Source organism: Lathamus discolor, chromosome 2 (genome assembly GCF_037157495.1).
Source record: "Lathamus discolor isolate bLatDis1 chromosome 2, bLatDis1.hap1, whole genome shotgun sequence".
NCBI classification, from domain to species: Eukaryota; Metazoa; Chordata; class Aves; order Psittaciformes; family Psittacidae; genus Lathamus; species Lathamus discolor.
This window is the reverse complement of record NC_088885.1, coordinates 128,998,896-129,018,702: the sequence shown is the minus strand read 5'-3', so window position 1 is coordinate 129,018,702 and position 19,807 is coordinate 128,998,896. Positions and strand designations below refer to the sequence as shown.

At 39.8% G+C, this 19,807-nt stretch overlaps 1 protein-coding gene across 1 annotated transcript in view; it reads right to left on the bottom strand.

Annotated features, from left to right (window-relative positions):
• Positions 1 to 16,691, bottom strand: part of ZFHX4 (zinc finger homeobox 4) — a 151,987-nt gene extending 135,296 nt beyond the window's left edge. Inside the window, exon 1 of the mRNA XM_065668468.1 lies at positions 16,615 to 16,691. The gene's annotated coding sequence lies outside the window, so the exon portion shown is untranslated. The remainder of the gene's footprint in view (positions 1 to 16,614) is intronic.
• Positions 16,692 to 19,807: the final 3,116 nt, after the last annotated feature.

The following is a 19,807-nucleotide window of genomic DNA, read 5'->3' as shown; positions in this document are numbered from 1 at the left end:
TAAATTACACTCTCTTTTACAAGCGTGCCATTAGTGAAAAGAGCCCCCATGCTTTCCCTTGTCACCCCCAAAATCCCTATTAAATTTGGAAGTTCAAGTTAATAATCCTGCTAAATATAAATCTTAGCTATTGAATCCATATTTCTTTTTCCTTTAAAGAAATTTGCTGCATTAATCATTTTAGGAATTAATAAATCGTATTTACTGTGTTTATTCATATGTCAATACTCCCAATCTGTAAAGCTTTCACCATTTAATCTCTTTAACTCTGACCAAAGTTAGTTTACATTAGATGTTGTTTTAAACACACATAGAAATAAATTAAATAGAAGCAGCTAGAAAATTAATCCTAATTATCTTCATGAAAAATCACACAGCCTGGATCTGTCACCTGTTCGCAAACACTGTGAAAGAGATCATTAACATTCACAGCTTTTAAGAAAAAAATTACAGAAATATAAGCTTCATTAAACTTATATCTAATTTAAGAAATATGTAATATTAACATAAGGTAAGTATACTAAAAATACCGTAATAATGTAAAAGAATAACATAGCCTTTTAAAGTGTGAATTATCACAAACTTTGTGATTTTACTAAAGTCTAGATGTGTCTTCTGTCAGCACATTCAGTAGGTAAGACTGAATTGCAAAAATAACAATTAATGACCAGGGAGTCAAAGTGGCTCCACAATATTCACCTAACCTCTTTGTTGTCTCAAAACCAACTGAGAAATAAATGTTACAGTACTTTTTTGTTTGCCTAATACTAATTTGCTTGCATGCTAAAAATGCTTCTAAGAGTTATAACAAGGCAGGTAGTCAAACATTCCAGTTCTTAGGGAGATACTACAACTCCAGATGACTTCAAAAAGAGTCTTGATGAAAACAAAAAATAAAGAATGGTGCTTTTGTGCACATTTACAAGGCTGCAAGACTCTTCCAATTATGCATCTGAAAAAAAAGCCTTGGGTGCTGTAAATCATGTTAAACATTTAAGTATTTCTCTGTATTAAAATCAGCCTGGTCAGTGATTAAACAGGATGTTTTTTTAACAGTTCAGTTATTAATAAAGCATTTGTTTTTTCTAGAATATTATCATGGCAAATTTGTTTTGTATTGCCAAGATCAGCTGGGCATTTTGTTTTTATTATGCATAGTCTTTTGTCATTTTTTTGCTTTGCAAGTTAATTTGACTGCTGTGCATAAGTGAAGTGAGCAATTCGGTAATTAACTTTTGTGTTTTAAAATGTATGAACTTTAATTAGATTTCATTATAAACAAACAAATGTCAACCATAATTATAAGCTCCTTGGTTTAACCACATATTATCCCTTTTCAAACAAACTTGATGTCAGACAAATTAAAATCAAGCAGCCAGCAATTTTGAGTTGAATTTTACATGATCTGCCAGTAACCTGATTACTTTAACTTCAATATCATTACAGGAAAAGTATTTCAGGAAAAATAATTACAAGAATTCCAACAGGAGACAAGCTTAATTGTATTGATTCAAAAGATGCATGTATATAGGAACCATGCTGAAGGAATAATGTTATCTTAAATCAACAGTTACTATTAAAATGATATTGTCTGGCATGAAAAAGGCAATTTGAGATTGGTGTCTGAAAAAGCAGAGATACAGAACTAACTGAAATAATTATCTTTACACCATTATACTCTAAGCAACAAAATATCAATGTGGAACAACTTCAAGGCATGAAGGTTTGCAGGTTTATTTACTGACTGGTGTATCTATTAGTACCAGGAACAAGTGGAGCTGTCAGGACATAATGAAGGTAAATGATTAGTTAGCACAGAGACTGAGCTCTTCTTCAATGCAATAAGAGTTAATTAAAGTTTACCACCAAACATCAACCAAAGCAGGATGTTGATCAGGTTTCAGCATTAAGTGCAAACAGACAATGGTTGGCAGCAATTAGTGCAGCTATCAAATGACATGCAATGATAATTATACATTTAAAACAGCTAAAGGGCTTGTGGAAGGGAGGGAAGGATCTCATCAGCTTCTTTGACTATGTACAGTCAAAGTGCAGGAAACAGGTATCAGATATTTCACTTCAATACTGTAAATCAATAGAATTAAAAAAAAAAAAAGGTAGTACAAGCACATTATCTGAAAGAGGACAATTCACTGTACATGAAATGGAAGAAATCTGCAGATGACTCCTAACAAACATAAGTATTAGTTAGGTTAAGTAAATTACTCTGCTGCTGCCACTCACACTGACACATAAACAGAGAAGTGTTTGAGGTTTAAAGACTAGTGACTGCAGCTTTGTTACTTATTTCTATGCCAGTTTTGAGGTTACCTGGTATCTTTAGTCCCTGTGGCCATGTTCATAGTACAAAAAGGCCCAGAAGTACCACAGCCCCAAAGCCCATGACCACAAAAGGTAGTTTCACGTGCCAGTTGCAAGCCTGCTGTGAGGAAGCCTAGGCTTACCAGAGGCAATTACCTGGTTTCTGAGCCACAGCCTAAGGCTCTGCCACATATCCCCTGCTCTCCACCTCCTGTGATCAGTGTACGTGCTAGTTCTGCGTGTTCCCGAACTTCCTCCCAAGTTTTGGGAAAGAAAAAGAAAGCAAGAGCTTTCCACCACAGGTGAACACTGTGCAACACACAGCAGTGACACAGGCACACTAATAACCCAGAGCGCATAGAAGGCCAGTGCCGTTCCCTGCCACACTCTGCTCCATTTCAAAGGCCTAGCATAATGGTGGCAAGTACCAGATCAGTGATGTACAATGGAGTCAATACCAAACTTAATTTTCATTTCAGCCTTCCATTAAAAAGGAAAGATGATAAACTTGCAGCAGCACTTGTAATAGCTACACCAAACAAAGGAAAAACTGCCCGTAGCCCAGTTTTTCATCCTTGGCATGGATCTGTGAAGTTAAAACAACCCCAATTCTACAATATCAAAAACACGGGAAATGCAGCAAAACATGTAAATATCCCTTCCATAGGCAAATAGCCATAACTAACTGGTGTAGCCAGACAGACAGCTACACACATCTAGTATTCTGACAATTCCTCAATAACCGCTCCACACACTGGAGATGGAATAACTCATTCCTGCTCACTCCTCTTGAGCTGGCATAGTACAGCTAATGGGATTACCTGGTTAAACACCTACCCAGTCCCACAGCAGCTGAATAGGTCTGGCAAGTAGGATCCCCACCTCAAATAAATCAAGATTTCTTCAGCATTTTTATGGACAACATAGTGGCAAAAGCACCCTGCTTTTTCCAGGTACATAGAAGGAAGCAAGACAAGGTTTACCAAAAGACAAGTAGCAAGTTTCCAAGAAAGCTAAACTGTGACAAATTAAAACCCCACAATGAGAGAGGGAAAGGGGTTAGATAGTAGGACTCATTGCTGCAGGTTACCACTGAGATCATGAATCTACCAACATTAAAAAACAATAAAAGCTAGCTGCTGAAAGTATCCAGAGTTATTGTAATGAATGTGCACTCAAAAAAAAAAAAATTATAAAAAAGAAAAAAAATGTAAGGGATATTAAACCTTACCCTTCAGAGATCTAAACAATTTGCATTTGCAGTTATGGCAAGGCAGGAGTATATAATAGTTTATCCTACATCTGCCTTCTGTGATATTCTCCTGAAACATCCTCTACAGACCAGTCAAAGAGAGAGGAGGCTAGCCACACCAGAGTCCCAGTTTGGCAATCAGTATATTCCTATAGTATGAATTACAGCTCCTGAGTAAAGACGTGCCTGCAGCAGGGAGACTGCCCTTATATTTTATTTGAACTAACCCATGCAAAAAGATCATCAGCATCAGTTTGCATTTATATAAGTTGTATTAATTTCCACTGTGTCAAATTCAGAAAGCCTTCTTTTAAGATTGTGATGACTGTATTTATTTTAAATTCTTTTTTCTTTTCTTTTTTTTTTTTTTTTTCCAGAAGCAAACCCACACACATATGCAAAATGCATTAAAGATGAGGTTTGTTATAATGCTGGCTACCAATTGTGAGTTTTGTTGGAATGTATGTTCACATTGCTAAATTTATTTTAATAAAATGCCTTAGTGGTTTGCGTAGTTCCTGAGCTGCAGCCTAGAGCAGTTCTACAGAATTTTTTTTTTTTTCCTAACAAACCTCATTTTCCCAACTAATTCTGTTATGCTAGGGATTTGTGCACAGAGTTGGCTAATCCCAGTATTTCCCTAGAGCTGCATCTAAGCTATGGCCCACTCCCAGTACAAAAGTGTCTCCAAAAGCCCTTTCGCCCCCTTCAGCACTGATACACTCATTGGTCCTGACATTTTCACTTCAGCCATGACAAATGAGCTGATGGCTGTGATCAGATTGCACACGAGGACTGCTTTATCAAAGACGTATCATTAACTCTCATCACTGTCTTCCATTACAGCACTTTTGGTCAAATCTGTTGTGAAAATGCAAGTCAGTTTAAAAACATAACCTAAACACAGCCACAAACAAACTTCATTAAAAAGCAGGAAAGAAAACCAGACTCAGACAGGATCAGAAAGAGACTAGCGTTAACTAAATGTTTCTCTGGGGATTTAAGTAACTGTACTCAACCTCTGCCCCAGTGCAAACATGGCAGTTGACCGTCTTCGAAAGGTCCCTTCCCCCATCGCGGACTGCAAGCACTACTTTGCCTTTTCTAGAGAAACAAAAATAAAGCAGCAACAATCAAATACATCTAGCAGCAAAGTCAATTTTTTTCTTTTCTTTTCCGCCTCTGAACTACTTCGCATTTCTGTGTGTCTGCTTCTATCAAAATATGTTTCTCAAATGAATCCCTTAAAGAATATAAAATTTTCATTTGAATCGCAGCCATATGATCATACTGTTTTCTGACTCATATTAAAAACACCAACATAAAACACTGTCTGAAACGGAAATCTCTCAGTTTGTTATGAATAACGCAACCTTTCTGTCAGTTAGAACCTAAGTTCCAGATACATAGTTCTTGTTACATCTAGAGGGTTTACAAAGTATATATTTGTTGTAACCTCTTCTAGCAATTCATCTGAGAATACACATCTAGCAGAGTCAACTGTGGCACAACAGATCTTGGGAATGGAGGTCATGCTTCGAGATAAAGTGCTATTCACTTCTGGACCATGCAAGAAGCTCTTTATTCCTGTTCTTATTGGCATCAGTTCCCCCTTACCAGAGCAAGAACAAAGCCAAGTGCTCGTGTGAGGTTTATGAATAAATCAGAGGTGAGCCACTTTAAGTGCTGCCCATGATTTCCTTGTTGACAGTGAGCACTTAAACAGGCTTCTTATGACCAGCAACTCCTGGCAAGCCTTAATGGCTCCTAATCTGTGCCCTGCTTCATTTCAGGAAAGAAATGACCCACCCCAATTTTTCTCAAGTCTTCACCTTTTGGGCAGCTACTGTCCCACCTTTTTAGAAATCCGTGTTCAGGCACTGTCCCATTTCAGTGCCAAGTTTTTACATAGCACACAACATAAAAATCACCATTTTCCTCCTAGAAAACAAATGACAGCTAATAAAATATTATTACGCTGTGCAGCCTAAGTAATTCCCAGACAAACCATTACACAATCCAGCGTTTGTTTAAATTGCATAGATTTTTAAATGAACCTAAAAGATTTCTAACATACTTGCTTCCAATTATTAAAATCATGTAAAAAATATGCTGAGAACAGATTCAGCCCTTTTGTACAGCTACAGCTGAAACCAGGAATGTTTATAAATCACTGCTATTGTATGTATTTAAAAAATTCAAACAGCCTCAAAATCTATTTTTAAATAATGATAACATTGAAAAACAAACAGATATCAAAAGTAAACTCAGTGCTGGGCCAAGCAACACTGGTCCAGAAACATTAACATCCAACTGCGGCAAGACACTAGGTGTTTCGGTACGTACGTCTTTGATGCACAAAACCACTCAGAGACCTAAGCTGTTCAACATTAAAGCAGCAGCCTGCGTGGAGAATACATTTCAACATGGAATGAAATCCTTCATTTTTAAGGTCTGTCTCCCCCACACACCCCTCCCTTTCTGGACGTGTCACAATCTCCAGATGGCTGAATTGACTCTGTAGTAGCTGAGTTATTGTCAGACTCCCAGTTTCTGCTGTGTTTAAATACTAACATTTTTCGACTCCATTGTTTCTTGTTGCCTTTCCACCCACTTCGGGAAAAAAAAAAGTTGATGGCACTGCTCTGCCTTGTGATTTCAGTGCACGGTCCCTGCTGCAGGGCTGGGGGATGGCTGCCCAGCAGTGCTGACCTACTGCTGCTTGAATTGTGGCGGGTACCTCAGCAGAGGACACTCATCCTCTCGCTAGGGCCTGATCCAAACCTAGGGAAATCGATGAGGTGGCACTGGACTTTGGAAGAGGCCCTCGGACAAAACTGGAAACTGCAGCAGTGCTGGGGAAACCACCCATCAAGTGAGAGAGAAATCTACAGGCCAGACAAGGTGAGACTTAAAACTCCAGTGATGCTTTTCACCACAGCTGAAATGGCTGTCCCAGTGCACGGGCCAATGACCCAGTGAGAAATCATATTTTGTCTCCCTACAGCAGCTGGGTGCTCCTGCTGGAAACAGTCCTGAAGCACGCTGCTGTACTGAAGCAGAGTGGCTCACGGTTGTTTGTGCTTGGGGTGACATTTCCAACCCCAAAGGGTGCTGCAATGGCAAAGAAAGAAAGTGATTTTTTGGTGAATGGTTCATAAAGCTCAAAGGAACTGAGGGACTGAAGGGTGACATTTGCCATATAGCTAAATAATTTATTTTAGAAATGTTACATTTTCTTTAATTTAAACCCTCAGTGCTGTAAACAAAATCAATAGCCATATTTCAATATAAAAAAATATAAAAGGACCAGAGTGAAACCCACAGGAATAAGCTTCCTGTTTAGGAAGCCACTTTTCACTCAGAAGCTTATTTTCTGGAGTGGGGAAGGCACATGAAGTGTTACGTATTAAGTGAGGAGAAACTCTTACTTGAAGGTGACCAGGTTTCTCACACAGAAAAAAACAGCTGCATTTGAAACCATCATGTAGCACTTGGCAAATCCAAGATTTTTTTAGATTTTTTTCCCCCCTCTTCTTACAAAAGCTCTGGCCCTCTGAATACCAAAAATCAAAGGATCCTCCCCAGCAAAGAAACAGAAAGAAGGAAGTTAGGTTTTGTTATTTTCAAAAAGAGATTATTCTTATCTGTTACACTACCAACTTCTGGAACAAGTGTGCAAATAACTGGGATTACTCCAGGGTTCCATCAGCATCCTAAACACTGGAGCACTACTAACAACAGGTGCCTTGTCATCTCAGATTAGGTGAATTTATAAGGCAGCCTCGGTGTCAAAACAAGGAGGAGCTAGACTTCAGCAGCTGCTGCTCTCAGACCCTGAGCTCTGCCATTACCTGTTAAAAGGACCAGAACTGACTCCAACCAGCTTTGCTGGAAAGCCTCTTTCTTATGGACACTTCTGTGCCTTCTGCACTAAGCACACCATCCATAAAAATGGAAATGGTAGTGCAAAAGAGAAGATGAAACCTTGTAAATTTGATTTCATGGAATTCTTGTCAACTGGTAACTAAAGGCCTGATTCTTTTTTTACTAATATCAAAACTGTATGTCTTGCCAGTTTTACATCGATATCACTCCTCTGATTTCAGAGGAGTCGCTGTTAATTTAGTTTGGAGTCAATGGAAAGAATATGATTCTTTTGGGTTTACATGCCCTAGGCTCACATCAACACAGGCATTTTGTAAGGATTTCTTTGTTTCAGAACCATAAAATTTGTCCATTTAAATACAGTCTTAGATGTACATCTAGCGCTTGAAGCCTATATAGTAAATGGTTGCTTTCAGAATCACCAAGGTCTGTCATACACATACAGCCTTTAGTTCGTGAACTATTGACCTGAAGGACTATAACACCTTCTTAGGAGCTGGTACAGCCTATCAGATCTCCAGGAATTCTCTAAGTGCATGATTTGTCTGTAAAGAGATCCTAGGTTCTGGACATTTTAAAAATTGTTCTCAAAAGTACCAAAAGCAAATAAAATATAATTTGGACAAATTACTTCATAAATATCTCTTTTTTGTTGGTTTTTTTTTTTTTTATTTGAAAGGTGATTCTGAGCAATATGAGCATGTAAAAAAAAGTCTTAGTATGGCAAACTTTGATCATATAACTAAGTTAAACCATTCGTTAGAATATTTTGTTTAAGCAAAAAAAGTCAATCCTCAACAAGACAGCCATATTTCAGACCAGTACAAACTTTTCTGGCTCAGTTTGGAACTCAGCAAAACCTGCAGTAATAATGAAAATATTGGTATAAGTGTGCTATACAGGGACCAGTGAAAAAGGAATTAAAGACTAAACTTACTGCCCTTATTTATGCAAAACAAGTTTATCTCTACAGGTCTGCTGAATCCTGTTGATAAATATGTTTATTACCCCTTTCAAAACCAACAGCAAATCTCAACAACAACCAAAAAGAACCCATGACCTACTAGGTAAAATTAATAAACACGTGCCTTTTAGTTTATTCTATCTGTGCATCTGTTCACACAAACATACTCTGTGTTACATCTTATCCTGTAAAATCTTGAATCCCAGTATCTCAGTGTTCTGGTTTTCTGCCCATTCAGTGAGAATGCAGACATCACATAAGTTATTAACCCATGTGTTATCCAGTTCTACAGTGGCTGGAACTTTGCCAGAGACAACACATGGTGCTTGGTTAACAATATTTTAAAATATAAATTAATTTATTTTTAAAATTAACACATTTTTCTTATGGAAATACACTAATAAACTGTTCCCAGAATGAAAGACTATCCCCTGTGCATGTTCCTTTAAAAGAAGTTTTAAGGAATTTCATAAAGTGCGCAGTAAAACATTCGCAAGTCCCACAGAAAGTCTTTAACTTTGTCTTAAAAGAGAGAATTTTTGTGATTTTATTCTTACCAAGCACTGACTGCATTTACAGTTTTACTTCATTTATCCATAAATAATCCCAATTTCAGAGGCATCTCAAACTGTTTAAATATTACCAGATAAAGCCCAATACTGAACTAACAAGCATTCACAAATAAACGTTCTGCAAACTAAAAATAAAATCCCCCAAACAAGTTAATATTTAGTCTAACTACCAACAGTTTTCCACAGTAGCTCTAAATCAGTAATTATGTTGACCTGAAAAAAAAAAAGAGAGCCTATTTAATATGCATACATACAAATAATTATTCACACTGCATTTGATTTACATACGTACAAAAGACCCACTTCCCACTTTCAAAAGTGGCTCAACACTTATGGTATTTTAACTGCCCTAATTACTGTTGAGAGAGCATAATTAGAAGCACTGATCACATTGTCAACAGCTAACCAGTTGCAGCCCTGTCTGGAGGCCTGATCCTGCTCTGGTTGAAATCAGTGTGCGCTAGCACTGATTGCAGAAGGAGAATGGGGCCTTTCTTGCCACCTAAATCTACGAGAATCCATCTGTTTCAGACAACCTGGGTACGCTGATGCAGTCATGCCAAAAACCCCGCTCCTTATGTGCATGTATCAATTTCTATTTCAGTAAGCTATATCTATTTTCAAAGCCAAACAAAGAGAGGCATTTTTTTCCCCAGCAAGGCTCCTATACCGCATAAACACTTAGCACTGAGTCAGAATTCATAACTTTTTCCAAAAGAGAAATAGTTTAATAATTAAAACAGATATTGACTAAACCCTGCTTCCTTGAATACCAAACCTTATTAGATTATTTTGCCTTGATGCATAATTTCCATTGGCAACTTTTAAAATAGCTCCTTCCCTCCCTGCAGGCCCCCTCCTGCCTCTTTCCTTCCCCCAAGTAAAGTGCTGGGAATCCTCCATACCCAATAGTCAATATTTGGTTTGCCTGTCATGTTCCTGGAGCTCCTCTCCATACAAACCTGTGTTTCTCAGCCTTTAGTTGCACAAATACTACTCTCACACATACTACTTCACACGATGATGGAAACTCAGGAGATCTTAGCAAGTTGCTAAAATCTGAGCTTCTGCTTGTTTTCTCAAGCCTTGGACAAACATAACTTTAGGGAGAGCTGAACATAGGCATAAAGAAAGAGGAGCCTGCATTTTCATCTTCCTTTCATCTCAGTCATTCAGTCAACCATTCAGTGCCCTATTCAACAGAGCTTTTCATTATGCAAAAAAATGCTAATCCTTTTCCGATGCTTTCACACTTGTATAAACCCCCATTCCTTCGACTGAAAAGCAATTATATCAGTTTACCTTTCTGTCAAAAACAGGATTAATATTCCAATACCAGAATCTCCTTTATTTTCCTATCTTTTGCTTAGGAAACTAGAGATTATTAGTGGAGTTATTCCTTAGAGCAAGAATACATTATTTTAAATATTATTATTTTAGCCAAAGCAAGAGGGAAGGGGGAGGGAGAGAAAAAAACTTCAGTTGCTGCGGAAACTCTTTTCAGTGACAGAACTGACCTTCCCTTTGCAGAGGCCTGAATAGAATGAGCCTCACTTTGGTCTATTAATCAGAAACAAATTATGAAAGAATGTGGCTGGACTGGTTGACACTATCCTGTCTTGGGAGACTCAGTAACAGCCTAGTAACAATGTCCTCTTCATGGGTAATGAACAGCCATGACAAATGGGGCAGAGAAACTATTTATTTGCATATGCAAATTCTCACACAAGGGAAACATGTACAAACAAGTGTCATTGTAAGGTGGATTAGGCAAACAACGCTTTCTTTTTAGGACATTCTGCAGCCCAGAACATTAGTCAGCACAATTAAACCAGTCTCCATGGAAACTAATGAAATTTCACCATGGTATGAGTTAAATTAGATAGCTAGTTATGTGTTTTCACAATCCAACTTGAAATCCATTATTGTTTCAGAACAATACAGCAATTGTGCCTGGCTGATCTTTGCCAGCTCAACAAGCTCCTAAGTTGACAATTTGCATATGTTAATATAATTAAGCACTAATTACATGAAACTTGTACATATTCACATGCACTTTCCCTGGGCGCTTCTCAGTTTGAACCCTGGCCAAGTCTTTAACCCTTTGAATGAATTCGGAGCAGCAAAGCTCTGCCTTCTGGGTACAGCCCCAAGGCAGATGCAGAAAAGCTCTTCATTTATAAACACAAAGCTTAACCTGGCTTCTCATATTTCTATCAACAAGGCTAGAAAACATTTTTGTATATGTTGAGAGTAGGAAAAAGAAAGGGGGGGCGGGGAGAGGGGAGCTGGTCTGGAAGTTCTTTAGAGATCCAGCTCTGGTACCCTTTTTTCATATGAAAACACAAATATTTACCAACATAACAGGTTACAAACACATGTATTGCCATTGCCACAGGTTCTTCAAGACCCAAATTGTCAAAAACTAGGCTGGGTTTTATGTCAGCACTCTCAGAGCCACAAAAAATGAGAATGAGAAAAGGAAAAAAGAGCAAGCAGTAACTAATGAGCTTTACATAAATATATGCAGAGGCAATTAAGCAGTGTTAATTACTATGACAGCAGTTAATTGAATATAATTAGATATTTTAAGCTACTGACTAAGGCATAGTTAAGATTAATTTTATTGAGATTAATTGTAAATAAGAATAGATTAACTCTGTGTTTTGACAGGCATAAAAAGTAGTTCTGCAAATTAACCAGGAGAGCAGAAACTAGCACAAAAATCATATATTATTTTAATGTCACACCTCAGAATCATCTGCTCAATAAACATGACTTTTCAAACCCAAACAGACAGGAATCTTGAAGAAAAACAAACAGCTTGCAGAGATTAAAGAGCCTTTTGTCCTTTTTCATGTGCATTTCTTTTAGTAGACTAAATTAAGCGAGTCTGGTGTACGTTTTTAGGAAGGAACATTTCACACTGAATGGAAAAAATGTTCTATCACATATGAAATTCATGCAGCTGTGCGGAACTTGGTCCAGATGGTCTAAGACTATAAAACAACACTAAATGATAGACAGTAGGGCCTTCCCAAGATTATGTGATACAGTCACAACCTCCTATTTTGACCTAAATTTTCTGTCATGTATTGTTTCCTTCCAGATTAGATAACGCCATTTTAATTTTTAACTGATCCTGAATATTCAATGGAAACTCTTTATAATAAACATTGCTGATAAGCGTCTGAGCAGAAATCATAAAATATTTACAAAACGCCCCTTAGCTTCATTAAAACAATGATGAATCTGAAGTGCAGAAAACAGTGCTCTGGTTCTCCCCACAATACTAAACTGTTCACACCATTTAGCTTCAATAGGTAAAAATGCTTGGTTTTAAGTATGCTTCAAAGAAAACCCAAACCACATTCTACCAGCAGATTAATTCATGCATGCTGTTTAACAAAATTAACAACAAGGCTGAAGAATGCTGAACAAATCACTAATAAGAAAGAGCTTCAATTGATTTTGAAATAAATCAATAGGTGATTAACACAATATTTTTAAAGCAGTAGAATGTATATATATTATATAAACATATATATTATATTTTCAGTACCTTTTTAGCTCTTAATCGAACAAGGACTTTACAACAGTGAGCATGTCCCTATATTGACTATCAACTTCTTTGGAATGCCTTTAGTCTTTTATAACGAAAATCCAAAAACGGTCTGTGAAACAAGGCTACGACAAGCCATTCTGCAGTGAAAGATTTTAAATCATCCAGCCTCTTCTAATAGACTTGAGACTTATTGAGGTAGAAACCATAAAAAATGAAGAAGGGAAATTTAATCCCTGAAATATTGATTTGCACATTAATATCATATAGGCAGAGGGCAATTTGGCTTCATGGAAATGACACATTGTCGACCCTTGGTGAAGTCAGAGCCAATCTAACTGCTGAACATGTCTGAATCTCAAGAGTTATTAAGGGCTTCCCTTCTTGCCTTTATGACTTTTCTTCAGCCTACCAATGCAATCTTAAATGTATTATCTTTAAGAAATAATTGTAAAACCTCAGGGGTTTTCCAGTTAATGGAAGGGAGGCTAAACCACATCAGATTCTGAAATGCAACATTAAACCCTTGCAATCAACAAAACCACCTCAATTCTCATCCATCCAGTGCAGGATCTAATATTGTTATTAGAGATAATCAAATTTCATTGTGTAAATTTAGGCTCATGGTCAGAATGGAAGCAGTAAATTCTGCAATATTAAACAGTGATTTTTCTCAGCCCCCTTTATATGTTCTTTGCTGGTGCACCATCTTCACAAATAAACCTAAACTATTCAAAAAATCAAGGAACACAACCGTCTCCCTATTCGGAAAGATGCACGCAATGCCATTTATCATCTCCCCAGCTTTCCTTTAATTTTAACTTGATCTAGCGGATAAGTTTCATTTTAGAGAATAATACAGCAGTATCACTGCATAAACCAAACAGAAGGTACTATTACTGTGACTTACACAGATGGTTTACCTGACCTTTCTTTGTTCCTTGGGTAGGTTTCACTTTTGCAGATTTATGACCCCCTATATTTCATTGACCCTCTAAGTTCATTATCATAAAAATGAAAACTATTGAATACATGCTTATGTTGACGAAGTCCAAAAAGCCTACAACTAAAGGAGAAAGAGATGCTACGATGCACTGTGTGGATCTCTAGATCATACACTATAAATATTCAAGCACAGATAGCACGAATAACTGAATAATCCTGGTGAACCCCAGCTCTGGAGCCAGGTGCAAGAGGTTAAAACAGCTGGCTAGCCATCTTTTATTTGTTGTGCCTTCCTACCAGCTGAAATCACAAGCCCTGAAAAACTAGCAGATATTCCCTCAAGGATGACTGTCTGATTTTTTCATTTCAACCAGTTTAGTAGGATCCCCCAGTCGAGAAAAGAGAGAAACTCCTTAAATACAGTCAGTAGAATAGGAAGTGGAGCAATGATGATTAAGGCTCTTCCCCCCCAACACACACCCCAACCTTCAACCCCCCGTTTCCTTCCACAATCTTCTTTGTGCACCTTCCCATCCAAATGTTTGTATTCCTTATTTCAAAGAAAAGCACTCCAGATCGTTCTGTCAGTTTTGCCAGTAAATATAAAGTAAAACAAGTGTTGATGGCACTGAGAGTGTTACATACCCAGGCTGTGTTTTTGCATTGCTCTCAATGGAAGCGATCGATGCCCATGTCACAGTCGCGTCCCAATCGCAGCCAAGTCTCTGCCTCAATCTAACCAACAACAGGCAGGGCTGCAAAGGCTTCTCACTACCTCTTCCATCCATCCACCACCAAACTAAAAATATAATGCTACATATGATCTTTTTAAACACTCCACCACCGCTCCTAAGGATCGAGCCACTGCAAATCCAGGGAAAACACAATTGGAAAAAACAACAAAAAAAATCCACCATAAAAAAAATCACCCTCACAGCAACCACCCCAAAAGCACCCAAGCCCTCTCTTGCCACTCTCTTTCTCGTTCTCCTCCTGCCAACTACATAATCCTTGATTTAAAACGGAACAAGGCTAATAAAAAGAAAATGAAAAAAAAAAAACCAAAACAAAAACAAAAACAGGAGGACGGAATGGAGCCGCGGAAATGCAACTGTCAGAAAACGGGATGCTCAGACTTCCTGAGTGAACCTGCCTGTGTCTGGCTTAATGTAAATCCACCATCTTCAGCCTGGCAAGTTGTCTTTTGGTTGGGCTTTTTTTTTTTTTTTTTTTTTTTTTTTTTTTTTTTTTTTTTTTGGTGGGGAGGGGGCTGTTATGTTTGCGATCTCTGCCTTGGTACCTAAGGAAGGAGGAAGAGGAGGAGGAGGGTGTGCTATTGAATGGTGGCTAAAGCCTCCTCGGGACGGCGCTGAGGTGAAACAGGCTGAACCCGAGTGATGTGGCTCCGCTCCCGGTCGGACCCGGTGCCCTCAGCAGCCGACGGGAGACCCCGGCCGCCCGGCTCCAGGTAACAAAAGAAATACCAACCCGTGCTTTTTCTGCTGCCGCTGCTGGGAAGACTGGGGTGGAAGGGGATGTAGAAGGTACAGGAGGGGAAGAGTGGAGGGGAACCGCCGTTAAGTTTGCATCAGATGGGGGAAAGTTTATTAGCATTTTTGCAGGAAACATCGTGCAAGGCAAGAGGGGGAAGCAGGGACGCGCCTGCCATTAGCCACTGTGATAGGAAAGGATGCACTTGATTCTGGCATGAACAGTTAGACCAGGAACAGAACAGCCTTCTCGCTGTTTATGAGATGCTTTTTTTTTTTTTTTTTTTTGGTTGCCTGGTTGTGTTTCTTAAACACCTTCGTCCTCGGTTTAAAAATAATAATAAAATAAAATAGATGCCTGTCCCGCAAACCAACCGTCCCCGTCCCGTCCCCGTCCCCCCCCTTCAAAAATTTCATAAAGACTGCGCTGAAGGCAGCCCCGACCCTGCCCGCAAGGAGCCTTTCCTGCGGAGCGGCACGGCACGGCACGGCGGGGATGCCGGGGGCTCTGCCGGCTCCTGGCCAGCATCCACCCGCAGGCAGCGGCAGCCGCGCATCCTCGCTGGCGGGGCCTTTCCGCGCAGTGCCAGCCCGGCCCGGGCCGCCTCCCTGCGCTGCGCGGCGAAACTGACAGCGAGGCAGTGCGCGCTCCTAACGGGCTCCTCTTCCTCCTGCTGCCAGAGAAGGCAGCCAGCAGCGCGATCCCCCTGCGCGCACACACACCGACACACACCCGCACAGCCACCCCTGCCTCTGCTCCTGAGAAACCTACCTGCGAAATAAAAACGGGGGGTGTAGGGGGAGAGAGGAAAAAAGCACCCCACACCTTCTCCTACGCACACGCACGCAGTCAGGGTCCCCATTGCCCTGCTGGCATCCCACCATCACAACCACCCCACGCCCGAAAGCGAAAGTTTGGGAGGCCGAGGGGGTTGGAGATGGAAAGGAGAGGGAAGGAGGGTGGGAGAGCGGAATGCGCCTTCAAAAAGCACCTCAAAGTTTTTGGGGGACCGAGGTGCGAAACTGGAGTGCGAGCTCTAAAGGGGCTGGAAAGCGATGACTTCTGACAGCCGTAACGTCTGCCCTAATCTGACAGTATTCCCCCTCTCCCCGAGCTCCCTACAAAAAGAGCTAAATAAAAAAGTGGGGGGCACCCGCCGAACCTCTTCTGAAAACTGAGCAGGGTCCTCCACTTAATCCGAAAGTTGCAGCCCGAGAGAGAAAAAAAAAAAACCCAAACCAACAGCCCCGAACCAAAGAAAAAAAAAATAAAAAATACACAAACAAAACGTAACCCCCGTATAAAAGAGAAAGGGAGAGAAAGAAGGGAGAGAGAAAAAGCAGCCCCTCCTTCCCCAGTGCGAGCAAATACTGTACCTAAAAATGGGGAAACAGGCGGAAAAAGGGGGGAGAGAGAGAGGGGAGAGGTACATGGGATCTGGGGATGTGAGTGTGTGTGTGTATGTGAGAGAGAGAGAAAGAGGCACAGGGAGAGGGGGAGAGAGCGAGCGGGCGAGAGCGAAATATCAAAGATTGTGCAAGATCAGCCTGGAAAGATAATCGATACTCGACCTAAATTTAACACAAACTACTCAATAAAAGTTAAAGAAAAAACTTACTTTCCATTTCCCCTCGCAGTTCCTACTGGATCTTCGCCTCTTTTTTTTGTTTTGCTTTATTTACTTAACAGCTGATCACATCCAAGTAAACGAGAGAAGGTTCATTAAAAAAATAATAAAAAAAATAATCCTCCAACTTTATTGGGTGAAAATAAAAATGATTGAGCAAGAAGTGGGGGGCATGGAGCGGTCCTTTGGGGTCCAGGAGTTGTTAAAGCATGTGCCGACCGCGGTCTCGCTGTTTGGTTGTGAAGGGGTTGGGAAAAGGAGGAAAGGAAATGAAAATCCGATATGTCTTTATTCTGCTAATTATTATCGTTTTAGCCCTGTTTAAAAAAATGGCTGATTAAGTTGAGTGCGCATGTCTTTGTGTGTCTATTCCCGATATGCACTCTGGGAATGAGAGAGAGAGAGAGAGAAGAGAGAGAGAGGAGAGAGCGAGCGAGGGAGAGGGAGAGGGAGAGGAGAGGGAAGAGGAGAGGGAGAGGTGTAATTAGTGAGGTGATCAACATTCTCCTGGCTGCAAATGACGCGCAGCCCCGGAGCCGGGGAAGCCGGAGCCGCCGCGGCTGCCGGGGGCTGCAGGAGCCCCAGAGCCAGCCCGGAGAAGAAGGGGCAGCAGCAGAAGGGAGCGAGCTCGTGGATACAAACACAAGTCTGCAAACTTCATTAGTAACACAGACACACACGCACAGGCACACAAACTAGATGGCTAGGGAAAATTAAAGAAAAAAAAAAAAAAAAAAGGAAGGAAAGAAAGAAAGAAAGAAGGGGAACGGCAGACTTGCTCTTTTAACTGTCCGGGAGCTTAAAAGAAATTTAAGGTCCAAATTAATTATTCCGTCAGGGAGAGATTTTTTTCTGTCTTTCACTTCTCCTTTCTCTCTTTTAATGGGGATTTAATGAAAAAATACATGTTTGCAATGGAATAATGAATGTCTGCCCCCCCTGTAAAAGGAAAGATAATATTATATCTAAGATAGGGAATAACTGCCCATACGAAGATAAAGCTGGATTAATTTACACATACGCACACACGCACACATGTGCGCACTCACATCCTACAGTGTATTTACACATATGCATACACACTACACACACGCAGAGTCACTCAAAATGTAACACGCTTTATTTGGTGGCCTCCATGTAATTGCTTGGAGATAGCAACAAAATAAAAAGCAAAGCCTTCCAGAATATACAATATCAACTGTAAGCAGCCTTATCAAAATGAAGTAAATATCAGCCCAGGGAAAGAGTCTGTTTGCATACAGTACAGGTTTCACACATATACATGCATTGTCTTCCACTTTCCCTACAAGTATTGATATTTTATTAATATTTTATCCGCTACATTTTACCAGACACATTTCATTCTTGGAGGGAGGGGGTAATTATTATGATGAAAACTAGGGTAAAATGTACAGATGTCATTATAAATTGGAATCTTCTACAAATATTTTCCTGTGTGGGATTTAAGAAGATTGCTTCTCATTTGAAAATCTAATTATCTTAACCTAATACTGCAGATGTGAATATGACTGACACTTTCATTAAAAGATAATTAACTAAAACTAGGAATAGACATACTTTAAAATACCCCCTACTGAAGATAAAACCACGACTATTCAAAGAGCATCCGAATGCACCACAGGAACATGTGCAGATTTTTGATAATGCTGTGCCAGAAATGGGGATACCAGAAATGGTCCCTAAGTCACAGTTACATGCAAGAGATATTTACAACACCAAAGACCCCGCACAGGTGAACCATAACCTCCGAGCTGACATGCCTTTGAAGTTCATGATTCCTGCGATACATGTCAAAACCTTGTCTTAGGCCTCAAACACCAAAAGCCAGCAGGAAGGTTTTATCACAACCTCCCATTAAAAGTGTGCACACTCTACAACAACAACAAACCAGCAAAAAACTGGATTGCAGAAATATGCACCTCTCTGGGCCCTAAACCTTTGTTCCAGGAGAACATTTGGCAAGTACTGGAACTAATGCTAATAGGAAAATCCCCACCTGATGATGAATTAAAGCTGCCCTTAAGGAAGCGCAGGCCATTGTCAGGGAACAGAGTTGCTAAAAGCAGATGTTTAAGGTCAGAATGAACGTTTTGGAGGAGAAAAAAAAAAAAAAAAGAAACAAAACCACACACACATACACACAAAAGAGAAGGTCTTCGGAAAGCAGAGGGTAAAAAAAAGGCAAACAACAAAATCGTCAGTCTGAAAGTACAGCTATTCCATGGCAGGGGGTTGGAACTAGATGATCTTAAGGTCCTTTCCAACCCTAACTATTCTATGATTTTATGATTCTATGATTCCAAAAACTGGAGCCTGCCAATAAAGCAGGGAAAGGGCCCTACCCCAATCCAGAGAAACCTTACTTCAAACTCCAGGAAAATCTCCAAGACTGGAACTTAAGAAAAAGTCAGGGGCACTTGAGGGTTTGTGAGAGCAACTTTCTACCTTTTTCAAATCTCACCTAAGCCTTGCACCAGCTCATCAGTGAAAAACATGTGAGCAAATGTACGCAGATTTCCACAGGCACTGTACCCTGTGAGTGAAGGTACTGAGGAAACTGGTGATATTCTGCATCGTTGTTTACACAGTGGAAAAAAATGCAAACAAAGAGTAAAAATGAAATCTCTGAAACCCGTTTACAGTTATCAGATTGAGGGGGTATGATGGAAAGAGGACTTTTAGGCTTAAATTGTAGGAGAATCGGGACTCTGAGATAGAAGGATGCATTGTCCATTCAAGTGCATGCCTGAAGGATGGCAACACATTTTCTAAGACTGAAGACAATTAAATACAATGTGATGAAGAAACACCTGAGAACAATACATCTATTTCAAATTCAGGTGAAGAAACACGTATACTTAATGTCACAGAAGAATAAGGAAACGAAGATAATTTAGTTTTAAAGTCGTCCCCCCGCACCCACCTCCCTCCCCTCCTTTATTCCTAGTGCTTTTCTCCCGGTGAAACATCAATACCATTAATGTCATTAATGTCAAAACACCAAACGTCAGAACGGTCAAGTCATTCTTTTCTGGCTGTAGATTCTTTTATCCCCTTTCTCTCTTCTTGGAGAGGGATATAGGTTTATGGTGGACTTGAGTTACAGCTAAAGGAACAAAGGGGGGGGGGGAGATAGAGGCAGGAATTGAGAGAGTCGAGTCCA